Source organism: Populus alba, chromosome 15, assembly GCF_005239225.2.
Source record: "Populus alba chromosome 15, ASM523922v2, whole genome shotgun sequence".
NCBI lineage: Eukaryota > Viridiplantae > Streptophyta > Magnoliopsida > Malpighiales > Salicaceae > Populus > Populus alba.
The window spans coordinates 518,033-538,984 of record NC_133298.1 but is presented as its reverse complement, the minus strand read 5'-3'; the positions used below and the strand labels follow the sequence as shown (position 1 = coordinate 538,984).

Here is a 20,952-nt window from a genome sequence, read left to right as displayed (position 1 = left end):
CGGAGTCGGAATGCCGCGAAACTCACCGAGTCAAAGCGTTTCGCCGTTTGCGGAAGAAAGTCTGAAGTACAACAAGTAGCAGAAGCATACATGCTCAAGAGGGATCACCCTAAATTCAAAGGCAACTGAATTACGGCAACAGGGCATCAAAGTTGGAATGCCGCGAAACTCACCGAGTCAAAGCGTTTCGCCGTTTGCGGAAGAAAGTCTGATGTAGACCAAGTAGCAGAAGCATACATGCTCAAGAGGGATCCCCTGAAATTTATAGGCAACTGACTTACGGCAACCGGGGCATCGAAGTTGGAATGCTGCGAAACTCATCGAGTGGAAGCGTTTCGCCGTTTGTGGAAGAAAGTCTGATGTAGAGCAAGTAGCAGAAGCATACATGCTCAAGAGGGATCCCCCGAAATTCAAAGGCAATGAAATTTCGGCAACCGAGGCATCGAAGTCGTCATGCCGCGAAAGTCACCGAGTCAAAGCGTTTCGGCGTTTGCGGAAGAAAGTCTGATGTAGACCAAGTAGCAGAAGCATACATGCTCAAGAGGGATCACCAGAAATTCAAAGGCAACTGAATTACGGCAAACCGCGTATCGAAGTCGAAATGCCGCGAAACTCACCGAGTCAAAGCGTTTCGCCGTTTGCGGAAGAAAGTCTGATTTAGACCAAGTAGCAGAAGCATACATGCTCAAGAGGGATCACCCGAAATTCAAAGGCAACTGAATTACGGCAACCGGGGAATCGAAGTCGGAATGCCGCGAAACTCACCGATTCAAAGCGTTTCGCCGTTTGCGGAAGAAAGTCTGAAGTACAACAAGTAGCAGAAGCATACATGCTCAAGAGGGATCACCCTAAATTCAAAGGCAACTGAATTACGGCAACCGGGGCATCAAAGTAGAAATGCCGCGAAACTCACCGACTCAAAGCGTTTCGCCGTTTGCAGAAGAAAGTCTGATGTAGACCAAGTAGCAGAAGCATACATGCTCAAGAGGGATCCCCCGAAATTCAAAGGCAACTGAATTTCGGCAACCGAGGCATCGAAGTCATCAAGCCGCGAAACTCACGGAGTCAAAGCGTTTCGCCGTTTGCGGAAGAAAGTCTGATGTAGAGCAAGTAGCAGAAGCATACTTGCTCAAGAGGGATCCCTCGAAATTCAAAGGCAACTCAATTTCGGCAACCGGGGCATCGAATTCGGAATGCCGCAAAACTCACCGAGTCTAAGCGTTTCGCCCTTTGCGGAAGAAAGTCTGATGTACAACAAGTAGCAGAAGCATACATGCTCACTAGGGAACACCCGAAATTGAAAGGCAACTGAATTACGGCAACCGGGGCATCGAAGTTGGAATGCGGCGAAACTCACCAAGTCCAAGCGTTTCGCCATTTGCAGAAGAAAGTCTGATGTAGAGCAAGTAGCAGAAGCATACATGCTCAAGAGGGATCCCCCGAAATTCAAAGGCAACTGAATTTCGGCAACCGAGGCATCGAAGTCGGAATGACGCGAAACTCACCAAGTCAAAGCATTTCGCCGTTTGCGGAAGAAAGTCTGATTTAGACCAAGTAGCAGAAGCATACATGCTCAAGACAGATCACCCGAAATTCAAAGGCAACTGAATTAAGGCAACCGAGGCATCGAAGTCGGAATGCCGCGAAACTCACCGAGTCAAGGCGTTTTGCCGTTTGTGGAAGAAAGTCTGATGTAGAACAAGTAGCAGAAGCATACATGCTCAAGAGGGAACACCCGAAATTGAAAGGCAACTGAATTACGGCAACCGGGGCATCGAAGTTGGAATGCGGCGAAACTCACCGAGTCAAAGCGTTTCGCCGTTTGCCGAAGAAAGTCTGTTGTAGAGCAAGTAGCAGAAGCATACATGCTCAAGAGGGATCACCCGAAATTCAAAGCCAACTGAATTTCGGCAACCGCGGCATCGAAGTCGTCATGCCTCGAAAGTCACCGAGTCAAAGCGTTTCACCGCTTGCGGAAGAAAGTCTGATGTAGACCAAGTAGCAGAAGCATACATGCTCAAGAGGGATCACCCGAAATTCAAAGGCAACTGAATTTCGGCAACCGAGGCATCGAAGTCATCAAGCCGCGAAACTCACCGAGTTAAAGCGTTTCGCCGTTTGCGGAAGAAAGTCTGATGTAGAGCAAGTAGCAGAAGCATACTTGCTCAAGAGGGATCCCTCGAAATTCAAAGGCAACTGAATTTCAGCAACCGGGACATCGAATTCAGAATGCCGCAAAACTCACCGAGTCTAAGCGTTTGGCCCTTTGCGGAAGAAAGTCTGATGTACAACAAGTAGCAGAAGCATACATGCTCAAGAGGGAACACCCGAAATTGAAAGGCAACTGAATTACGGCAACCGGGGCATCGAAGTTGGAATGCGGCGAAACTCACCGTGTCAAAGCGTTTCGCCGTTTGCGGAAGACAGTCTGATGTAGAGCAAGTAGCAGAAGCATACATGCTCAAGAGGGATCCCTCGAAATTCAAAGGCAACTGAATTTCGGCAACTGATGTAACCATATTATTCGATAGTTTCACCCGCATTTAACTAGTGTTTTGCATATGTTATTTATATAAAATGCCTTGATATTCTTTGTTTTATGTTTTGAAGGCATTTTTTGATGAAAGATGCAAAAAGGAGTAAATTGGAGGTAATTGGCAGATTTGATGTTCAGTCGGTATTTTGTGCAGAGCGTGAGTTCCAGAGATCGAAATGAAGTGATTCCAGTGGCATTAAAAAGCTAACATCCATACCTTTTTGGAAATGTAATGCAAGAAAAATAAAAAGAGAAAGATCATGGAAATCACATCCTTCAAAGTCAAATCTCGCAGTCTGCCAATGTTGACCTTTGCCCATTCAAAATTCAATATCTGGAGCTTTAGAAGTCCAATTGATGCAAACTCAATTGTGTTGGATTCCTTACTCAAAGATCTATAAACGCTCCAAATTTCAGCCAAAAACGATGTCATATGAGGAGATATGATTTTTTCAAAGATGACAGCTGAATTCTGCCAGCAAGCAGGTTGCGTGAAGAAACGAATCAAAATTTCATCCAGAAGCATCCAAACCGACCAGCAATTTAGCTCCTCTAGTAAATATTCTAGAAGGTCAAGGAAGGTAGCCACCAACCTCAAGGAAGGCAGCCACCAACCTCAAGGCAGCCACCAACCTCATGGCAGCCACCAACCTCAACCCAGCAGCCAGCAGCCTTCACACTACCACCATCTATTGATGTTCACACTTGAGCTTTGATATTTTCTTACTTACAATTTGTGTATAAATAGAGGGTGAGTAGAAGGAGGTAGAGAGAAAGAAGAAGGGAGGAAACACAAACTCTCCTCTCTACAAATCAGAAATTATGTATTCTTTCATCTTTAGGAGTAGTTGTTCAATAGATATGCAAGGCTAAGCTCGTTTTCTTGGTTGCAAGGACACAACAAACCTTCGGATTTCAAGAACTGTGAGATCTATTCTTCCTTTTATTTTCAGTTTATGTTATGAATGAGTATGATTGTTTTCCTATGCATATTTCTTATGATTGTTTATCTTAATTGCTAGAGCGGACTCTAAGTTATTATTGTGAACAATCCATTGCTAAGTTTGATATCAAAACCGGGAGTTGTGGTATATAAACTTGTGAAGCAACTAAGCTTGATAATTGTAGCGGAACTACGTTATTAAACTTAGGGAGAACATTCGATCATAGCAACACAAATTGACAACTTGGTTGTTAAGATTAATGAATTTATCTGGATCTTAAGGCTGCCATTGGATTAAATCATTAGTGCGGACACTGTGATTGTTTGTTGGTTAGGGCTAGTTATACGGCGGATCCGTTAATTAACCAATATTAAGAAAAGATAAAATTCATAATATAAACTGGAGTTTCGTTTCAAGGATCAGTTCTAATTTCCGTTGGTGGATGTGTGCTTGCAACCAAGGTTTGTTTTCTTGATATATTTCAGTTTCAATTGATTTTGTTTGCTAGTTTAATTTCTTCTATATTTTAGATAATCACAAACCAAACCCCCCCAATTACATAACGTACAACATAAAAATCTGACTTCAAACTTCCTCGTGGGATCGACCCCTTGCTTGCTCTATACTATCTTGTGTTGTGTGTTTTAAGCTAGGGTAATTAATTTGTGCGACCGCGACATCGCAACAGCAACCGAGGCATCGAAGTCGGAATGACGCGAAACTCACCAAGTCAAACCATTTCGCCGTTTGCCGAAGAAAGTCTGATTTAGACCAAGTAGCAGAAGCATACATGCTCAAGAGGGATCACCCGGAATTAAAAGGCAACTGAATTACGGCAACCGGGGCATCGAAGTTGGAATGCGGCGAAACTCACCAAGTCCAAGCGTTTCGCCATTTGCGGAAGAAAGTCTGATGTAGAGCAAGTAGCAGAAGCATACATGCTCAAGAGGGATCACCCGAAATTCAAAGGCAACTGAATTACGGCAACCGGGGAATCGAAGTCGGAATGCCGCGAAACTCACCGAGTCAAAGCGTTTCGCCGTTTGCGGAAGAAAGTCTGAAGTACAACAAGTAGCAGAAGCATAGATGCTCAAGAGGGATCACCCTAAATTCAAAGGCAACTGAATTACGGCAACCGGGGCATCAAAGTCGGAATGCCGCGAAACTCACCGACTCAAAGCGTTTCGCCGTTTGCGGAAGAAAGTCTGAAGTACAACAAGTAGCAGAAGCATAGATGCTCAAGAGGGATCACCCTAAATTCAAAGGCAACTGAATTACGGCAACCGGGGCATCAAAGTCGGAATGCCGCGAAACTCACCGACTCAAAGCGTTTCGCCGTTTGCGGAAGAAAGTCTGATGTAGACCAAGTACCAGAAGCATACATGCTCAAGAGGGATCCCCCGAAATTTATAGGCAACTGACTTACGGCAACCGCGGCATCGAAGTCGGATTGCCGCGAAACTCACCGAGTCAAAGCGTTTCGCCGGTTGCGGAAGAATGTCTGATGTAGAGCAAGTAGCAGAAGCATACATGCTCAAGGGGGATCACCCGAAATTCAAAGGCAACTGAATTTCGGCAACCGAGGCATCGAAGTCATCAAGCCGCGAAACTCACCGAGTTAAAGCGTTTCGCCGTTTGCGGAAGAAAGTCTGATGTAGAGCAAGTAGCAGAAGCATACTTGCTCAAGAGGGATCCCTCGAAATTCAAAGGCAACTGAATTTCAGCAACCGGGACATCGAATTCAGAATGCCGCAAAACTCACCGAGTCTAAGCGTTTGGCCCTTTGCGGAAGAAAGTCTGATGTACAACAAGTAGCAGAAGCATACATGCTCAAGAGGGAACACCCGAAATTGAAAGGCAACTGAATTACGGCAACCGGGGCATCGAAGTTGGAATGCGGCGAAACTCACCGTGTCAAAGCGTTTCGCCGTTTGCGGAAGACAGTCTGATGTAGAGCAAGTAGCAGAAGCATACATGCTCAAGAGGGATCCCTCGAAATTCAAAGGCAACTGAATTTCGGCAACTGATGTAACCATATTATTCGATAGTTTCACCCGCATTTAACTAGTGTTTTGCATATGTTATTTATATAAAATGCCTTGATATTCTTTGTTTTATGTTTTGAAGGCATTTTTTTGATGAAAGATGCAAAAAGGAGTAAATTGGAGGTAATTGGCAGATTTGATGTTCAGTCGGTATTTTGTGCAGAGCGTGAGTTCCAGAGATCGAAATGAAGTGATTCCAGTGGCATTAAAAAGCTAACATCCATACCTTTTTGGAAATGTAATGCAAGAAAAATAAAAAGAGAAAGATCATGGAAATCACATCCTTCAAAGTCAAATCTCGCAGTCTGCCAATGTTGACCTTTTCCCATTCAAAATTCAATATCTGGAGCTTTAGAAGTCCAATTGATGCAAACTCAATTGTGTTGGATTCCTTACTCAAAGATCTATAAACGCTCCAAATTTCAGCCAAAAACGATGTCATATGAGGGAGATATGATTTTTCAAAGATGACAGCTGAATTCTGCCAGCAAGCAGGTTGCGTGAAGAAACGAATCAAAATTTCATCCAGAAGCATCCAAACCGACCAGCAATTTAGCTCCTCTAGTAAATATTCTAGAAGGTCAAGGAAGGTAGCCACCAACCTCAAGGAAGGCAGCCACCAACCTCAAGGCAGCCACCAACCTCATGGCAGCCACCAACCTCAACCCAGCAGCCAGCAGCCTTCACACTACCACCATCTATTGATGTTCACACTTGAGCTTTGATATTTTCTTACTTACAATTTGTGTATAAATAGAGGGTGAGTAGAAGGAGGTAGAGAGAAAGAAGAAGGGAGGAAACACAAACTCTCCTCTCTACAAATCAGAAATTATGTATTCTTTCATCTTTAGGAGTAGTTGTTCAATAGATATGCAAGGCTAAGCTCGTTTTCTTGGTTGCAAGGACACAACAAACCTTCGGATTTCAAGAACTGTGAGATCTATTCTTCCTTTTATTTTCAGTTTATGTTATGAATGAGTATGATTGTTTTCCTATGCATATTTCTTATGATTGTTTATCTTAATTGCTAGAGCGGACTCTAAGTTATTATTGTGAACAATCCATTGCTAAGTTTGATATCAAAACCGGAGTTGTGGTATATAAACTTGTGAAGCAACTAAGCTTGATAATTGTAGCGGAACTACGTTATTAAACTTAGGGAGAACATTCGATCATAGCAACACAAATTGACAACTTGGTTGTTAAGATTAATGAATTTATCTGGATCTTAAGGCTGCCATTGGATTAAATCATTAGTGCGGACACTGTGATTGTTTGTTGGTTAGGGCTAGTTATACGGCGGATCCGTTAATTAACCAATATTAAGAAAAAGATAAAATTCATAATATAAACTGGAGTTTCGTTTCAAGGATCAGTTCTAATTTCCGTTGGTGGATGTGTGCTTGCAACCAAGGTTTGTTTTCTTGATATATTTCAGTTTCAATTGATTTTGTTTGCTAGTTTAATTTCTTCTATATTTTAGATAATCACAAACCAAACCCCCCCAATTACATAACGTACAACATAAAAATCTGACTTCAAACTTCCTCGTGGGATCGACCCCTTGCTTGCTCTATACTATCTTGTGTTGTGTGTTTTAAGCTAGGGTAATTAATTTGTGCGACCGCGACATCGCAACAGCAACCGAGGCATCGAAGTCGGAATGACGCGAAACTCACCAAGTCAAACCATTTCGCCGTTTGCCGAAGAAAGTCTGATTTAGACCAAGTAGCAGAAGCATACATGCTCAAGAGGGATCACCCGGAATTAAAAGGCAACTGAATTACGGCAACCGGGGCATCGAAGTTGGAATGCGGCGAAACTCACCAAGTCCAAGCGTTTTCGCCATTTGCGGAAAGAAAGTCTGATGTAGAGCAAGTAGCAGAAGCATACATGCTCAAGAGGGATCACCCGAAATTCAAAGGCAACTGAATTACGGCAACCGGGGAATCGAAGTCGGAATGCCGCGAAACTCACCGAGTCAAAGCGTTTCGCCGTTTGCGGAAGAAAGTCTGAAGTACAACAAGTAGCAGAAGCATAGATGCTCAAGAGGGATCACCCTAAATTCAAAGGCAACTGAATTACGGCAACCGGGGCATCAAAGTCGGAATGCCGCGAAACTCACCGACTCAAAGCGTTTCGCCGTTTGCGGAAGAAAGTCTGAAGTACAACAAGTAGCAGAAGCATAGATGCTCAAGAGGGATCACCCTAAATTCAAAGGCAACTGAATTACGGCAACCGGGGCATCAAAGTCGAATGCCGCGAAACTCACCGACTCAAAGCGTTTCGCCGTTTGCGGAAGAAAGTCTGATGTAGACCAAGTACCAGAAGCATACATGCTCAAGAGGGATCCCCCGAAATTTATAGGCAACTGACTTACGGCAACCGCGGCATCGAAGTCGGATTGCCGCGAAACTCACCGAGTCAAAGCGTTTCGCCGGTTGCGGAAGAATGTCTGATGTAGAGCAAGTAGCAGAAGCATACATGCTCAAGGGGGATCACCCGAAATTCAAAGGCAACTGAATTTCGGCAACCGAGGCATCGAAGTCATCAAGCCGCGAAACTCACCGAGTTAAAGGCGTTTCGCCGTTTGCGGAAGAAAGTCTGATGTAGAGCAAGTAGCAGAAGCATACTTGCTCAAGAGGGATCCCTCGAAATTCAAAGGCAACTGAATTTCAGCAACCGGGACATCGAATTCAGAATGCCGCAAAACTCACCGAGTCTAAGCGTTTGGCCCTTTGCGGAAGAAAGTCTGATGTACAACAAGTAGCAGAAGCATACATGCTCAAGAGGGAACACCCGAAATTGAAAGGCAACTGAATTACGGCAACCGGGGCATCGAAGTTGGAATGCGGCGAAACTCACCGTGTCAAAGCGTTTCGCCGTTTGCGGAAGACAGTCTGATGTAGAGCAAGTAGCAGAAGCATACATGCTCAAGAGGGATCCCTCGAAATTCAAAGGCAACTGAATTTCGGCAACTGATGTAACCATATTATTCGATAGTTTCACCCGCATTTAACTAGTGTTTTGCATATGTTATTTATATAAAATGCCTTGATATTCTTTGTTTTATGTTTTGAAGGCATTTTTTGATGAAAGATGCAAAAAGGAGTAAATTGGAGGTAATTGGCAGATTTGATGTTCAGTCGGTATTTTGTGCAGAGCGTGAGTTCCAGAGATCGAAATGAAGTGATTCCAGTGGCATTAAAAAGCTAACATCCATACCTTTTTGGAAATGTAATGCAAGAAAAATAAAAAGAGAAAGATCATGGAAATCACATCCTTCAAAGTCAAATCTCGCAGTCTGCCAATGTTGACCTTTGCCCATTCAAAATTCAATATCTGGAGCTTTAGAAGTCCAATTGATGCAAACTCAATTGTGTTGGATTCCTTACTCAAAGATCTATAAACGCTCCAAATTTCAGCCAAAAACGATGTCATATGAGGGAGATATGATTTTTCAAAGATGACAGCTGAATTCTGCCAGCAAGCAGGTTGCGTGAAGAAACGAATCAAAATTTCATCCAGAAGCATCCAAACCGACCAGCAATTTAGCTCCTCTAGTAAATATTCTAGAAGGTCAAGGAAGGTAGCCACCAACCTCAAGGAAGGCAGCCACCAACCTCAAGGCAGCCACCAACCTCATGGCAGCCACCAACCTCAACCCAGCAGCCAGCAGCCAGCAGCCTTCACACTACCACCATCTATTGATGTTCACACTTGAGCTTTGATATTTTCTTACTTACAATTTGTGTATAAATAGAGGGTGAGTAGAAGGAGGTAGAGAGAAAGAAGAAGGGAGGAAACACAAACTCTCCTCTCTACAAATCAGAAATTATGTATTCTTTCATCTTTAGGAGTAGTTGTTCAATAGATATGCAAGGCTAAGCTCGTTTTCTTGGTTGCAAGGACACAACAAACCTTCGGATTTCAAGAACTGTGAGATCTATTCTTCCTTTTATTTTCAGTTTATGTTATGAATGAGTATGATTGTTTTCCTATGCATATTTCTTATGATTGTTTATCTTAATTGCTAGAGCGGACTCTAAGTTATTATTGTGAACAATCCATTGCTAAGTTTGATATCAAAACCGGAGTTGTGGTATATAAACTTGTGAAGCAACTAAGCTTGATAATTATAGCGGAACTACGTTATTAAACTTAGGGAGAACATTCGATCATAGCAACACAAATTGACAACTTGGTTGTTAAGATTAATGAATTTATCTGGATCTTAAGGCTGCCATTGGATTAAATCATTAGTGCGGACACTGTGATTGTTTGTTGGTTAGGGCTAGTTATACGGCGGATCCGTTAATTAACCAATATTAAGAAAAGATAAAATTCATAATATAAACTGGAGTTTCGTTTCAAGGATCAGTTCTAATTTCCGTTGGTGGATGTGTGCTTGCAACCAAGGTTTGTTTTCTTGATATATTTCAGTTTCAATTGATTTTGTTTGCTAGTTTAATTTCTTCTATATTTTAGATAATCACAAACCAAACCCCCCCAATTACATAACGTACAACATAAAAATCTGACTTCAAACTTCCTCGTGGGATCGACCCCTTGCTTGCTCTATACTATCTTGTGTTGTGTGTTTTAAGCTAGGGTAATTAATTTGTGCGACCGCGACATCGCAACAGCAACCGAGGCATCGAAGTCGGAATGACGCGAAACTCACCAAGTCAAACCATTTCGCCGTTTGCCGAAGAAAGTCTGATTTAGACCAAGTAGCAGAAGCATACATGCTCAAGAGGGATCACCCGAAATTAAAAGGCAACTGAATTACGGCAACCGGGGCATCGAAGTTGGAATGCGGCGAAACTCACCAAGTCCAAGCGTTTCGCCATTTGCGGAAGAAAGTCTGATGTAGAGCAAGTAGCAGAAGCATACATGCTCAAGAGGGATCACCCCGAAATTCAAAGGCAACTGAATTACGGCAAACCGGGGAATCGAAGTCGGAATGCCGCGAAACTCACCGAGTCAAAGCGTTTCGCCGTTTGCGGAAGAAAGTCTGAAGTACAACAAGTAGCAGAAGCATAGATGCTCAAGAGGGATCACCCTAAATTCAAAGGCAACTGAATTACGGCAACCGGGGCATCAAAGTCGGAATGCCGCGAAACTCACCGACTCAAAGGGTTTCGCCGTTTGCGGAAGAAAGTCTGATGTAGACCAAGTACCAGAAGCAACATGCTCAAGAGGGATCCCCCGAATTTATAGGCAACTGACTTACGGCAACCGGGCCATCGAAGTTGGAATGCTGCGAAACTCACCGAGTTGAAGCGTTTCGCCGTTTGCGGAAAGAAAGTCTGATGTAGAGCAAGTAGCAGAAGCATACATGCTCAAGCGGGATCCCCCGAAATTCAAAGGCAACTGAATTTCGGCAACCGAGGCATCGAAGTCATCAAGCCGCGAAACTCACCGAGTCAAAGCGTTTCGCCGTTTGCGGAAGAAAGTCTGATGTAGAGCAAGTAGCAGAAGCATACATGCTCAAGAGGGATCACCCGAAATTCAAAGGCAACTGAATTACAGCAAACGGGGAATCGAAGTCGGAATGCTGCGAAACTCACCGAGTCAAAGCGTTTCGCCGTTTGCGGAAGAAAGTCTGATGTAGAGCAAGTAGCAGAAGCATACTTGCTCAAAAGGGACCCTCGAAATTCAAAGGCAACTGAATTTCGGCAACCGGGGCATCGAATTCGGAATGCCGCAAAAACTCACAGAGTCTAAGCGTTTCGCCCTTTGCGGAAGAAAGTCTGATGTACAACAACAAGTAGCAGAAGCATACATGCTCAAGAGGGAACACCCGAAATTGAAAGGCAACTGAATTACGGCAACCGGGGCATCGAAGTTGGAATGCGGCAAAACTCACCAAGTCAAAGCGTTTCGCCATTTGCGGGAAGAAAGTCTGATGTAGAGCAAGTAGCAGAAGCATACATGCTCAAGAGGGATCACCCGAAATTCAAAGGCAATTGAATTTCGGCAACCGGGGCATCGAAGTCGCAATGTCACGAAACTCACCGAGTCAAAGCGTTTCGTCGTTTGCGGTAGAAACTCTGATGTAGACCAAGTAGTAGAAGCATACATGCTCAACAGGGATCACCCGAAATTCAAAGGTAACTGAATTACGGCAAACGGGGTATCGAAGTTGCAATGCCGCGAAACTCACCGAGTCAAAGCGTTTCGCCGGTTGCGGAAGAATGTCTGATGTAGAGCAAGTAGCAGAAGCATACATGCTCAAGAGGGATCACCCGAAATTCAAAGCCAACTGAATTTCGGCAACCGCGGCATCGAAGTCGGATTGCCGCGAAACTCACCGAGTCAAAGCATTTCACCGCTTGCGGAAGAAAGTCTGATGTAGACCAAGTAGCAGAAGCATACATGCTCAAGAGGGATCACCCGAAAATTCAAAGGCAACTGAATTTCGGCAACCGAGAGGCATCGAAGTCATCAAGCCGCGAAACTCACCGAGTTAAAGCGTTTCGCCGTTTGCGGAAGAAAGTCTGATGTAGAGCAAGTAGCAGAAGCATACTTGCTCAAGAGGGATCCCTCGAAATTCAAAGGCAACTGAATTTCAGCAACCGGGACATCGAATTCAGAATGCCGCAAAACTCACCGAGTCTAAGCGTTTGGCCCTTTGCGGAAGAAAGTCTGATGTACAACAAGTAGCAGAAGCATACATGCTCAAGAGGGAACACCCGAAATTGAAAGGCAACTGAATTACGGCAACCGGGGCATCGAAGTTGGAATGCGGCGAAACTCACCGTGTCAAAGCGTTTCGCCGTTTGCGGAAGACAGTCTGATGTAGAGCAAGTAGCAGAAGCATACATGCTCAAGAGGGATCCCTCGAAATTCAAAAGGCAACTGAATTTCGGCAACTGATGTAACCATATTATTCGATAGTTTCACCCGCATTTAACTAGTGTTTTTGCATATGTTATTTATATAAAAATGCCTTGATATTCTTTGTTTTATGTTTTGAAGGCATTTTTGATGAAAGATGCAAAAGGAGTAAATTGGAGGTAATTGGCAGATTTGATGTTCAGTCGGTATTTTTGTGGCAGAGCGTGAGTTCCAGAGATCGAAATGAAGTGATTCCAGTGGCATTAAAAAAGCTAACATCCATACCTTTTTGGAAATGTAATGCAAGAAAAATAAAAAGAGAAAGATCATGGAAATCACATCCTTCAAAGTCAAATCTCGCAGTCTGCCAATGTTGACCTTTGCCCATTCAAAATTCAATATCTGGAGCTTTAGAAGTCCAATTGATGCAAACTCAATTGGGTTGGATTCCTTACTCAAAGATCTATAAACGCTCCAAAGTTCAGCCAAAAACGATGTCATATGAGGGAGATATGATTTTTCAAAGATGACAGCTGAATTCTGCCAGCAAGCAGGTTGCGTGAAGAAACGAATCAAAATTTCATCCAGAAGCATCCAAACCGACCAGCAATTTAGCTCCTCTAGTAAATATTCTAGAAGGTCAAGGAAGGTAGCCACCAACCTCAAGGAAGGCAGCCACCAACCTCAAGGCAGCCACCAACCTCATGGCAGCCACCAACCTCAACCCAGCAGCCAGCAGCCAGCAGCCAGCAGCCAGCAGCCTTCACACTACCACCATCTATTGATGTTCACACTTGAGCTTTGATATTTTCTTACTTACAATTTGTGTATAAATAGAGGGTGAGTAGAAGGAGGTAGAGAGAAAGAAGAAGGGAGGAAACACAAACTCTCCTCTCTACAAATCAGAAATTATGTATTCTTTCATCTTTAGGAGTAGTTGTTCAATAGATATGCAAGGCTAAGCTCGTTTTCTTGGTTGCAAGGACACAACAAACCTTCGGATTTCAAGAACTGTGAGATCTATTCTTCCTTTTATTTTCAGTTTATGTTATGAATGAGTATGATTGTTTTCCTATGCATATTTCTTATGATTGTTTATCTTAATTGCTAGAGCGGACTCTAAGTTATTATTGTGAACAATCCATTGCTAAGTTTGATATCAAAACCGGAGTTGTGGTATATAAACTTGTGAAGCAACTAAGCTTGATAATTGTAGCGGAACTACGTTATTAAACTTAGGGAGAACATTCGATCATAGCAACACAAATTGACAACTTGGTTGTTAAGATTAATGAATTTATCTGGATCTTAAGGCTGCCATTGGATTAAATCATTAGTGCGGACACTGTGATTGTTTGTTGGTTAGGGCTAGTTATACGGCGGATCCGTTAATTAACCAATATTAAGAAAAGATAAAATTCATAATATAAACTGGAGTTTCGTTTCAAGGATCAGTTCTAATTTCCGTTGGTGGATGTGTGCTTGCAACCAAGGTTTGTTTTCTTGATATATTTCAGTTTCAATTGATTTTGTTTGCTAGTTTAATTTCTTCTATATTTTAGATAATCACAAACCAAACCCCCCCAATTACATAACGTACAACATAAGAATCTGACTTCAAACTTCCTCATGGGATCGACCCCTTGCTTGCTCTATACTATCTTGTGTTGTGTGTTTTAAGCTAGGGTAATTAATTTGTGCGACCGCGACATCGCAACAGCAACCGAGGCATCGAAGTCGGAATGACGCGAAACTCACCAAGTCAAACCATTTCGCCGTTTGCCGAAGAAAGTCTGATTTAGACCAAGTAGCAGAAGCATACATGCTCAAGAGGGATCACCCGAAATTAAAAGGCAACTGAATTACGGCAACCGGGGCATCGAAGTTGGAATGCGGCGAAACTCACCAAGTCCAAGCGTTTCGCCATTTGCGGAAGAAAGTCTGATGTAGAGCAAGTAGCAGAAGCATACATGCTCAAGAGGGATCACCCGAAATTCAAAGGCAACTGAATTACGGCAACCGGGGAATCGAAGTCGGAATGCCGCGAAACTCACCGAGTCAAAGCGTTTCGCCGTTTGCGGAAGAAAGTCTGAAGTACAACAAGTAGCAGAAGCATAGATGCTCAAGAGGGATCACCCTAAATTCAAAGGCAACTGAATTACGGCAACCGGGGCATCAAAGTCGGAATGCCGCGAAACTCACCGACTCAAAGGGTTTCGCCGTTTGCGGAAGAAAGTCTGATGTAGACCAAGTACCAGAAGCATACATGCTCAAGAGGGATCCCCCGAAATTTATAGGCAACTGACTTACGGCAACCGGGCCATCGAAGTTGGAATGCTGCGAAACTCACCGAGTTGAAGCGTTTCGCCGTTTGCGGAAGAAAGTCTGATGTAGAGCAAGTAGCAGAAGCATACATGCTCAAGCGGGATCCCCCGAAATTCAAAGGCAACTGAATTTCGGCAACCGAGGCATCGAAGTCATCAAGCCGCGAAACTCACCGAGTCAAAGCGTTTCGCCGTTTGCGGAAGAAAGTCTGATGTAGAGCAAGTAGCAGAAGCATACATGCTCAAGAGGGATCACCCGAAATTCAAAGGCAACTGAATTACAGCAAACGGGGAATCGAAGTCGGAATGCTGCGAAACTCACCGAGTCAAAGCGTTTCGCCGTTTGCGGAAGAAAGTCTGATGTAGAGCAAGTAGCAGAAGCATACTTGCTCAAAAGGGACCCTCGAAATTCAAAGGCAACTGAATTTCGGCAACCGGGGCATCGAATTCGGAATGCCGCAAAACTCACAGAGTCTAAGCGTTTCGCCCTTTGCGGAAGAAAGTCTGATGTACAACAAGTAGCAGAAGCATACATGCTCAAGAGGGAACACCCGAAATTGAAAGGCAACTGAATTACGGCAACCGGGGCATCGAAGTTGGAATGCGGCAAAACTCACCAAGTCAAAGCGTTTCGCCATTTGCGGAAGAAAGTCTGATGTAGAGCAAGTAGCAGAAGCATACATGCTCAAGAGGGATCACCCGAAATTCAAAGGCAATTGAATTTCGGCAACCGGGGCATCGAAGTCGCAATGTCACGAAACTCACCGAGTCAAAGCGTTTCGTCGTTTGCGGTAGAAACTCTGATGTAGACCAAGTAGTAGAAGCATACATGCTCAACAGGGATCACCCGAAATTCAAAGGTAACTGAATTACGGCAAACGGGGTATCGAAGTTGCAATGCCGCGAAACTCACCGAGTCAAAGCGTTTCGCCGGTTGCGGAAGAATGTCTGATGTAGAGCAAGTAGCAGAAGCATACATGCTCAAGAGGGATCACCCGAAATTCAAAGCCAACTGAATTTCGGCAACCGCGGCATCGAAGTCGGATTGCCGCGAAACTCACCGAGTCAAAGCATTTCACCGCTTGCGGAAGAAAGTCTGATGTAGACCAAGTAGCAGAAGCATACATGCTCAAGAGGGATCACCCGAAATTCAAAGGCAACTGAATTTCGGCAACCGAGGCATCGAAGTCATCAAGCCGCGAAACTCACCGAGTTAAAGCGTTTCGCCGTTTGCGGAAGAAAGTCTGATGTAGAGCAAGTAGCAGAAGCATACTTGCTCAAGAGGGATCCCTCGAAATTCAAAGGCAACTGAATTTCAGCAACCGGGACATCGAATTCAGAATGCCGCAAAACTCACCGAGTCTAAGCGTTTGGCCCTTTGCGGAAGAAAGTCTGATGTACAACAAGTAGCAGAAGCATACATGCTCAAGAGGGAACACCTGAAATTGAAAGGCAACTGAATTACGGCAACCGGGGCATCGAAGTTGGAATGCGGCGAAACTCACCGTGTCAAAGCGTTTCGCCGTTTGCGGAAGACAGTCTGATGTAGAGCAAGTAGCAGAAGCATACATGCTCAAGAGGGATCCCTCGAAATTCAAAGGCAACTGAATTTCGGCAACTGATGTAACCATATTATTCGATAGTTTCACCCGCATTTAACTAGTGTTTTGCATATGTTATTTATATAAAATGCCTTGATATTCTTTGTTTTATGTTTTGAAGGCATTTTTTGATGAAAGATGCAAAAAGGAGTAAATTGGAGGTAATTGGCAGATTTGATGTTCAGTCGGTATTTTGTGCAGAGCGTGAGTTCCAGAGATCGAAATGAAGTGATTCCAGTGGCATTAAAAAGCTAACATCCATACCTTTTTGGAAATGTAATGCAAGAAAAATAAAAAGAGAAAGATCATGGAAATCACATCCTTCAAAGTCAAATCTCGCAGTCTGCCAATGTTGACCTTTGCCCATTCAAAATTCAATATCTGGAGCTTTAGAAGTCCAATTGATGCAAACTCAATTGGGTTGGATTCCTTACTCAAAGATCTATAAACGCTCCAAAGTGCAGCCAAAAACGATGTCATATGAGGGAGATATGATTTTTCAAAGATGACAGCTGAATTCTGCCAGCAAGCAGGTTGCGTGAAGAAACGAATCAAAATTTCATCCAGAAGCATCCAAACCGACCAGCAATTTAGCTCCTCTAGTAAATATTCTAGAAGGTCAAGGAAGGTAGCCACCAACCTCAAGGAAGGCAGCCACCAACCTCAAGGCAGCCACCAACCTCATGGCAGCCACCAACCTCAACCCAGCAGCCAGCAGCCAGCAGCCAGCAGCCTTCACACTACCACCATCTATTGATGTTCACACTTGAGCTTTGATATTTTCTTACTTACAATTTGTGTATAAATAGAGGGTGAGTAGAAGGAGGTAGAGAGAAAGAAGAAGGGAGGAAACACAAACTCTCCTCTCTACAAATCAGAAATTATGTATTCTTTCATCTTTAGGAGTAGTTGTTCAATAGATATGCAAGGCTAAGCTCGTTTTCTTGGTTGCAAGGACACAACAAACCTTCGGATTTCAAGAACTGTGAGATCTATTCTTCCTTTTATTTTCAGTTTATGTTATGAATGAGTATGATTGTTTTCCTATGCATATTTCTTATGATTGTTTATCTTAATTGCTAGAGCGGACTCTAAGTTATTATTGTGAACAATCCATTGCTAAGTTTGATATCAAAACCGGAGTTGTGGTATATAAACTTGTGAAGCAACTAAGCTTGATAATTATAGCGGAACTACGTTATTAAACTTAGGGAGAACATTCGATCATAGCAACACAAATTGACAACTTGGTTGTTAAGATTAATGAATTTATCTGGATCTTAAGGCTGCCATTGGATTAAATCATTAGTGCGGACACTGTGATTGTTTGTTGGTTAGGGCTAGTTATACGGCGGATCCGTTAATTAACCAATATTAAGAAAAGATAAAATTCATAATATAAACTGGAGTTTCGTTTCAAGGATCAGTTCTAATTTCCGTTGGTGGATGTGTGCTTGCAACCAAGGTTTGTTTTCTTGATATATTTCAGTTTCAATTGATTTTGTTTGCTAGTTTAATTTCTTCTATATTTTAGATAATCACAAACCAAACCCCCCCAATTACATAACGTACAACATAAAAATCTGACTTCAAACTTCCTCGTGGGATCGACCCCTTGCTTACTCTATACTATCTTGTGTTGTGTGTTTTAAGCTAGGGTAATTAATTTGTGCGACCGCGACATCGCAACAGCAACCGAGGCATCGAAGTCGGAATGACGCGAAACTCACCAAGTCAAACCATTTCGCCGTTTGCCGAAGAAAGTCTGATTTAGACCAAGTAGCAGAAGCATACATGCTCAAGAGGGATCACCCGAAATTAAAAGGCAACTGAATTACGGCAACCGGGGCATCGAAGTAGGAATGCGGCGAAACTCACCAAGTCCAAGCGTTTCGCCATTTGCGGAAGAAAGTCTGATGTAGAGCAAGTAGCAGAAGCATACATGCTCAAGAGGGATCACCCGAAATTCAAAGGCAACTGAATTACGGCAACCGGGGAATCGAAGTCGGAATGCCGCGAAACTCACCGAGTCAAAGCGTTTCGCCGTTTGCGGAAGAAAGTCTGAAGTACAACAAGTAGCAGAAGCATAGATGCTCAAGAGGGATCACCCTAAATTCAAAGGCAACTGAATTACGGCAACCGGGGCATCAAAGTCGGAATGCCGCGAAACTCACCGACTCAAAGCGTTTCGCCGTTTGCGGAAGAAAGTCTAATGTAGAACAAGTAGCAGAAGCATACATGCTCAAGAGGGATCACCCGAAATTCAAAGGCAACTGAATTACGGCAAACGGGGCATCGAAGTCGGAATGCCGCGAAACTCACCGAGTCAAAGCGTTTCGCAGTTTGCGGAAGAAAGTCTGATGTAGACCAAGTAGCACAAGCATACATGCTCAAGAGGGATCACCCGAAATTCAAAGGCAACTGAATTACGGCAAACAGGGCATCGAAGTCGGAATGCCGCGAAACTCACCGAGTCAAAGCATTTCGCCGTTTGCGGAAGAAAGTTTGATGTACAGCAAGTAGCAGAAGCATACATGCTCAAGGGGGATCACCCGAAATTCAAAGGCAACTGAATTACGGCAAACGGGGCATCGAAGTCGGAATGTCGCGAATCTTACCGAGTCAAAGCGTTTCGCAATTTACGGAAGAAAGTCTGATGTAGATCAAGTAGCAGAAGCATACATGCTCAAGAGGGATCCCCCGAAATTCAAAGGCAATTGAATTTAAGCAACCGAGGCATCGATGTCGGCATGCCGCGAAACTCACCGAGTCAAAGCGTTTCGTCGTATGCGGAAGAAAGTCTGATGTACAGCAATTAGCAGAAACATACATGCTCAAGAGGGATCACCTGAAATTCAAAGGCAACTGAATTTCGACAACTTGGGCATCAAAGTCGCAATGCCGCGAAACTCACCGAGTCAAAGCGTTTCACCGTTTGCGGAAGAAAGTCTGATGTAGACCAAGTAGCAGAAGCATACATGCTCAAGAGGGATCACCCGAAATTCAAAGGCAACTGAATTTCGGCAACCGCGGCATCGAAGTCGGCATGCCGCGAAACTCACCGAGTCAAAGTGTTTCACAGTTTGTGGAAGAAAGTCTGATGTAGAACAAGTAGCAAAAGCATACATGCTCAAGAGGGATCACACGAAATTAAAAGGCAACTGAATTACGGGAACCGGGCTATCAAAGTCGGAATGCCGCGAAACTCACCGAGTCAAAGCATTTCGCTGTTTGCGGAAGAAAGTCAAAGTACAACAAGTAGCAGAAGCATACTTGCTCAGGAGGGATCACCCGAAATTTAAAGGCAACTGAATTACAACAACCGGGGCATCGAAGTTGGAATACCGTGAAACTCACCGAGTCAAAGCGTTTCACCGTTTGCGGAAGAAAGTCTGCTGTAGAGCAAATAGCAGAAGCATACATGCTCTAGAGGGATCCCCCGAAATTCAAAGGCAATTGAATTACGGCAATCAGAGAATGGAAGTTGGAATGTCGTGAAAGTCACCGAGTCAAAGTGTTTCGCCGTTTGTAGAAGAAAGTCCGAAGTACACCAAGTAGCAGAAGCATACATGCTCAAGAGGGATCACCCGAAATTTAAAGGCAACTGAATTACGGTAACCGGGGCAACAAAGTTGGAATGCCGCGAAACTCACCGAGTCAAAGCGTTTCGCCGTTTGCGGAAGAAAGTCTGATGTAGAGCAAGTAGCAGAAGCATACAAGCTCAAGAGGGATCCCCCGAAATTCAAAGGCAACTGAATTACGGCAACCGGGGAATCGGAGTCGGAATGCCGCAAAACTCACCGAGTCAAAGCGTTTCGCCGTTTGCGGAAGAAAGTTTGATGTACAGCAAGTAGCAGAAGCATACATGCTCAAGAGGGATCTCCCGAAATTCATAGGCAACTGAATTTCGCAACCGGGGCATCGAAGTGGGAATGCCGCGAAACTCACCGAGTCAAAGTGTTTCGCCGTTTGCGGAAGAAAGTCTGATGTAGAACAAGTAGCAGAAGCATACAGGCTCAAGAGGGATCACCCGAAATTCAAAGGCAACTGAATTACGGCAAACGGGGCATCGAAGTCGGAATGCCGCGAAACTCACCGAGTCAAAGCGTTTCGCCGTTTGCGGAAGAAAGTCTAATGTAGAACAAGTAGCAGAAGCATACATGCTCAAGAGGGATCACCCGAAATTCAAAGGCAACTGAATTACGGCAAACGGGGCATCGAAGTCGGAATGCCGCGAAACTCACCGAGTCAAAGCGTTTCGCAGTTTGCGGAAGAAAGTCTGATGTAGACCAAGTAGCACAAGCATACATGCTCAAGAGGGATCACCCGAAATTCAAAGGCAACTGAATTACGGCAAACAGGGCATCGAAGTCGGAATGCCGCGAAACTCACCGAGTCAAAGCGTTTCGCAGTTTGCAGAAGAAAGTCTGATGTAGAACAAGTAGCAGAAGCATACATGCTCAAGAGGGATCCCCCGAAATTCAAAGGCAATTGAATTACGGCAATCAGAGAATGGAAGTTGGAATGTCGTGAAAGTCACCGAGTCAAAGCGTTTCGCCGTTTGCAGAAGAAAGTCTGAAGTACACCAAGTAGCAGAAGCATACATGCTCAAGAGGGATCACCCGAAATTTAAAGGCAACCTAATTACGGTAACCGGGG

General features: G+C 43.9%; 1 long non-coding RNA gene across 1 annotated transcript; it reads left to right on the top strand.

Moving 5' to 3' along the window:
* The first annotated feature begins 12,646 nt into the window (after positions 1-12,646).
* On the top strand, positions 12,647-13,227 carry LOC140954601 (uncharacterized). Its single transcript, XR_012168003.1, has 2 exons — positions 12,647-13,017; positions 13,058-13,227. It is a non-coding gene; the product is annotated as an uncharacterized lncRNA (long non-coding RNA).
* The last annotated feature ends 7,725 nt before the right edge of the window (positions 13,228-20,952 follow it).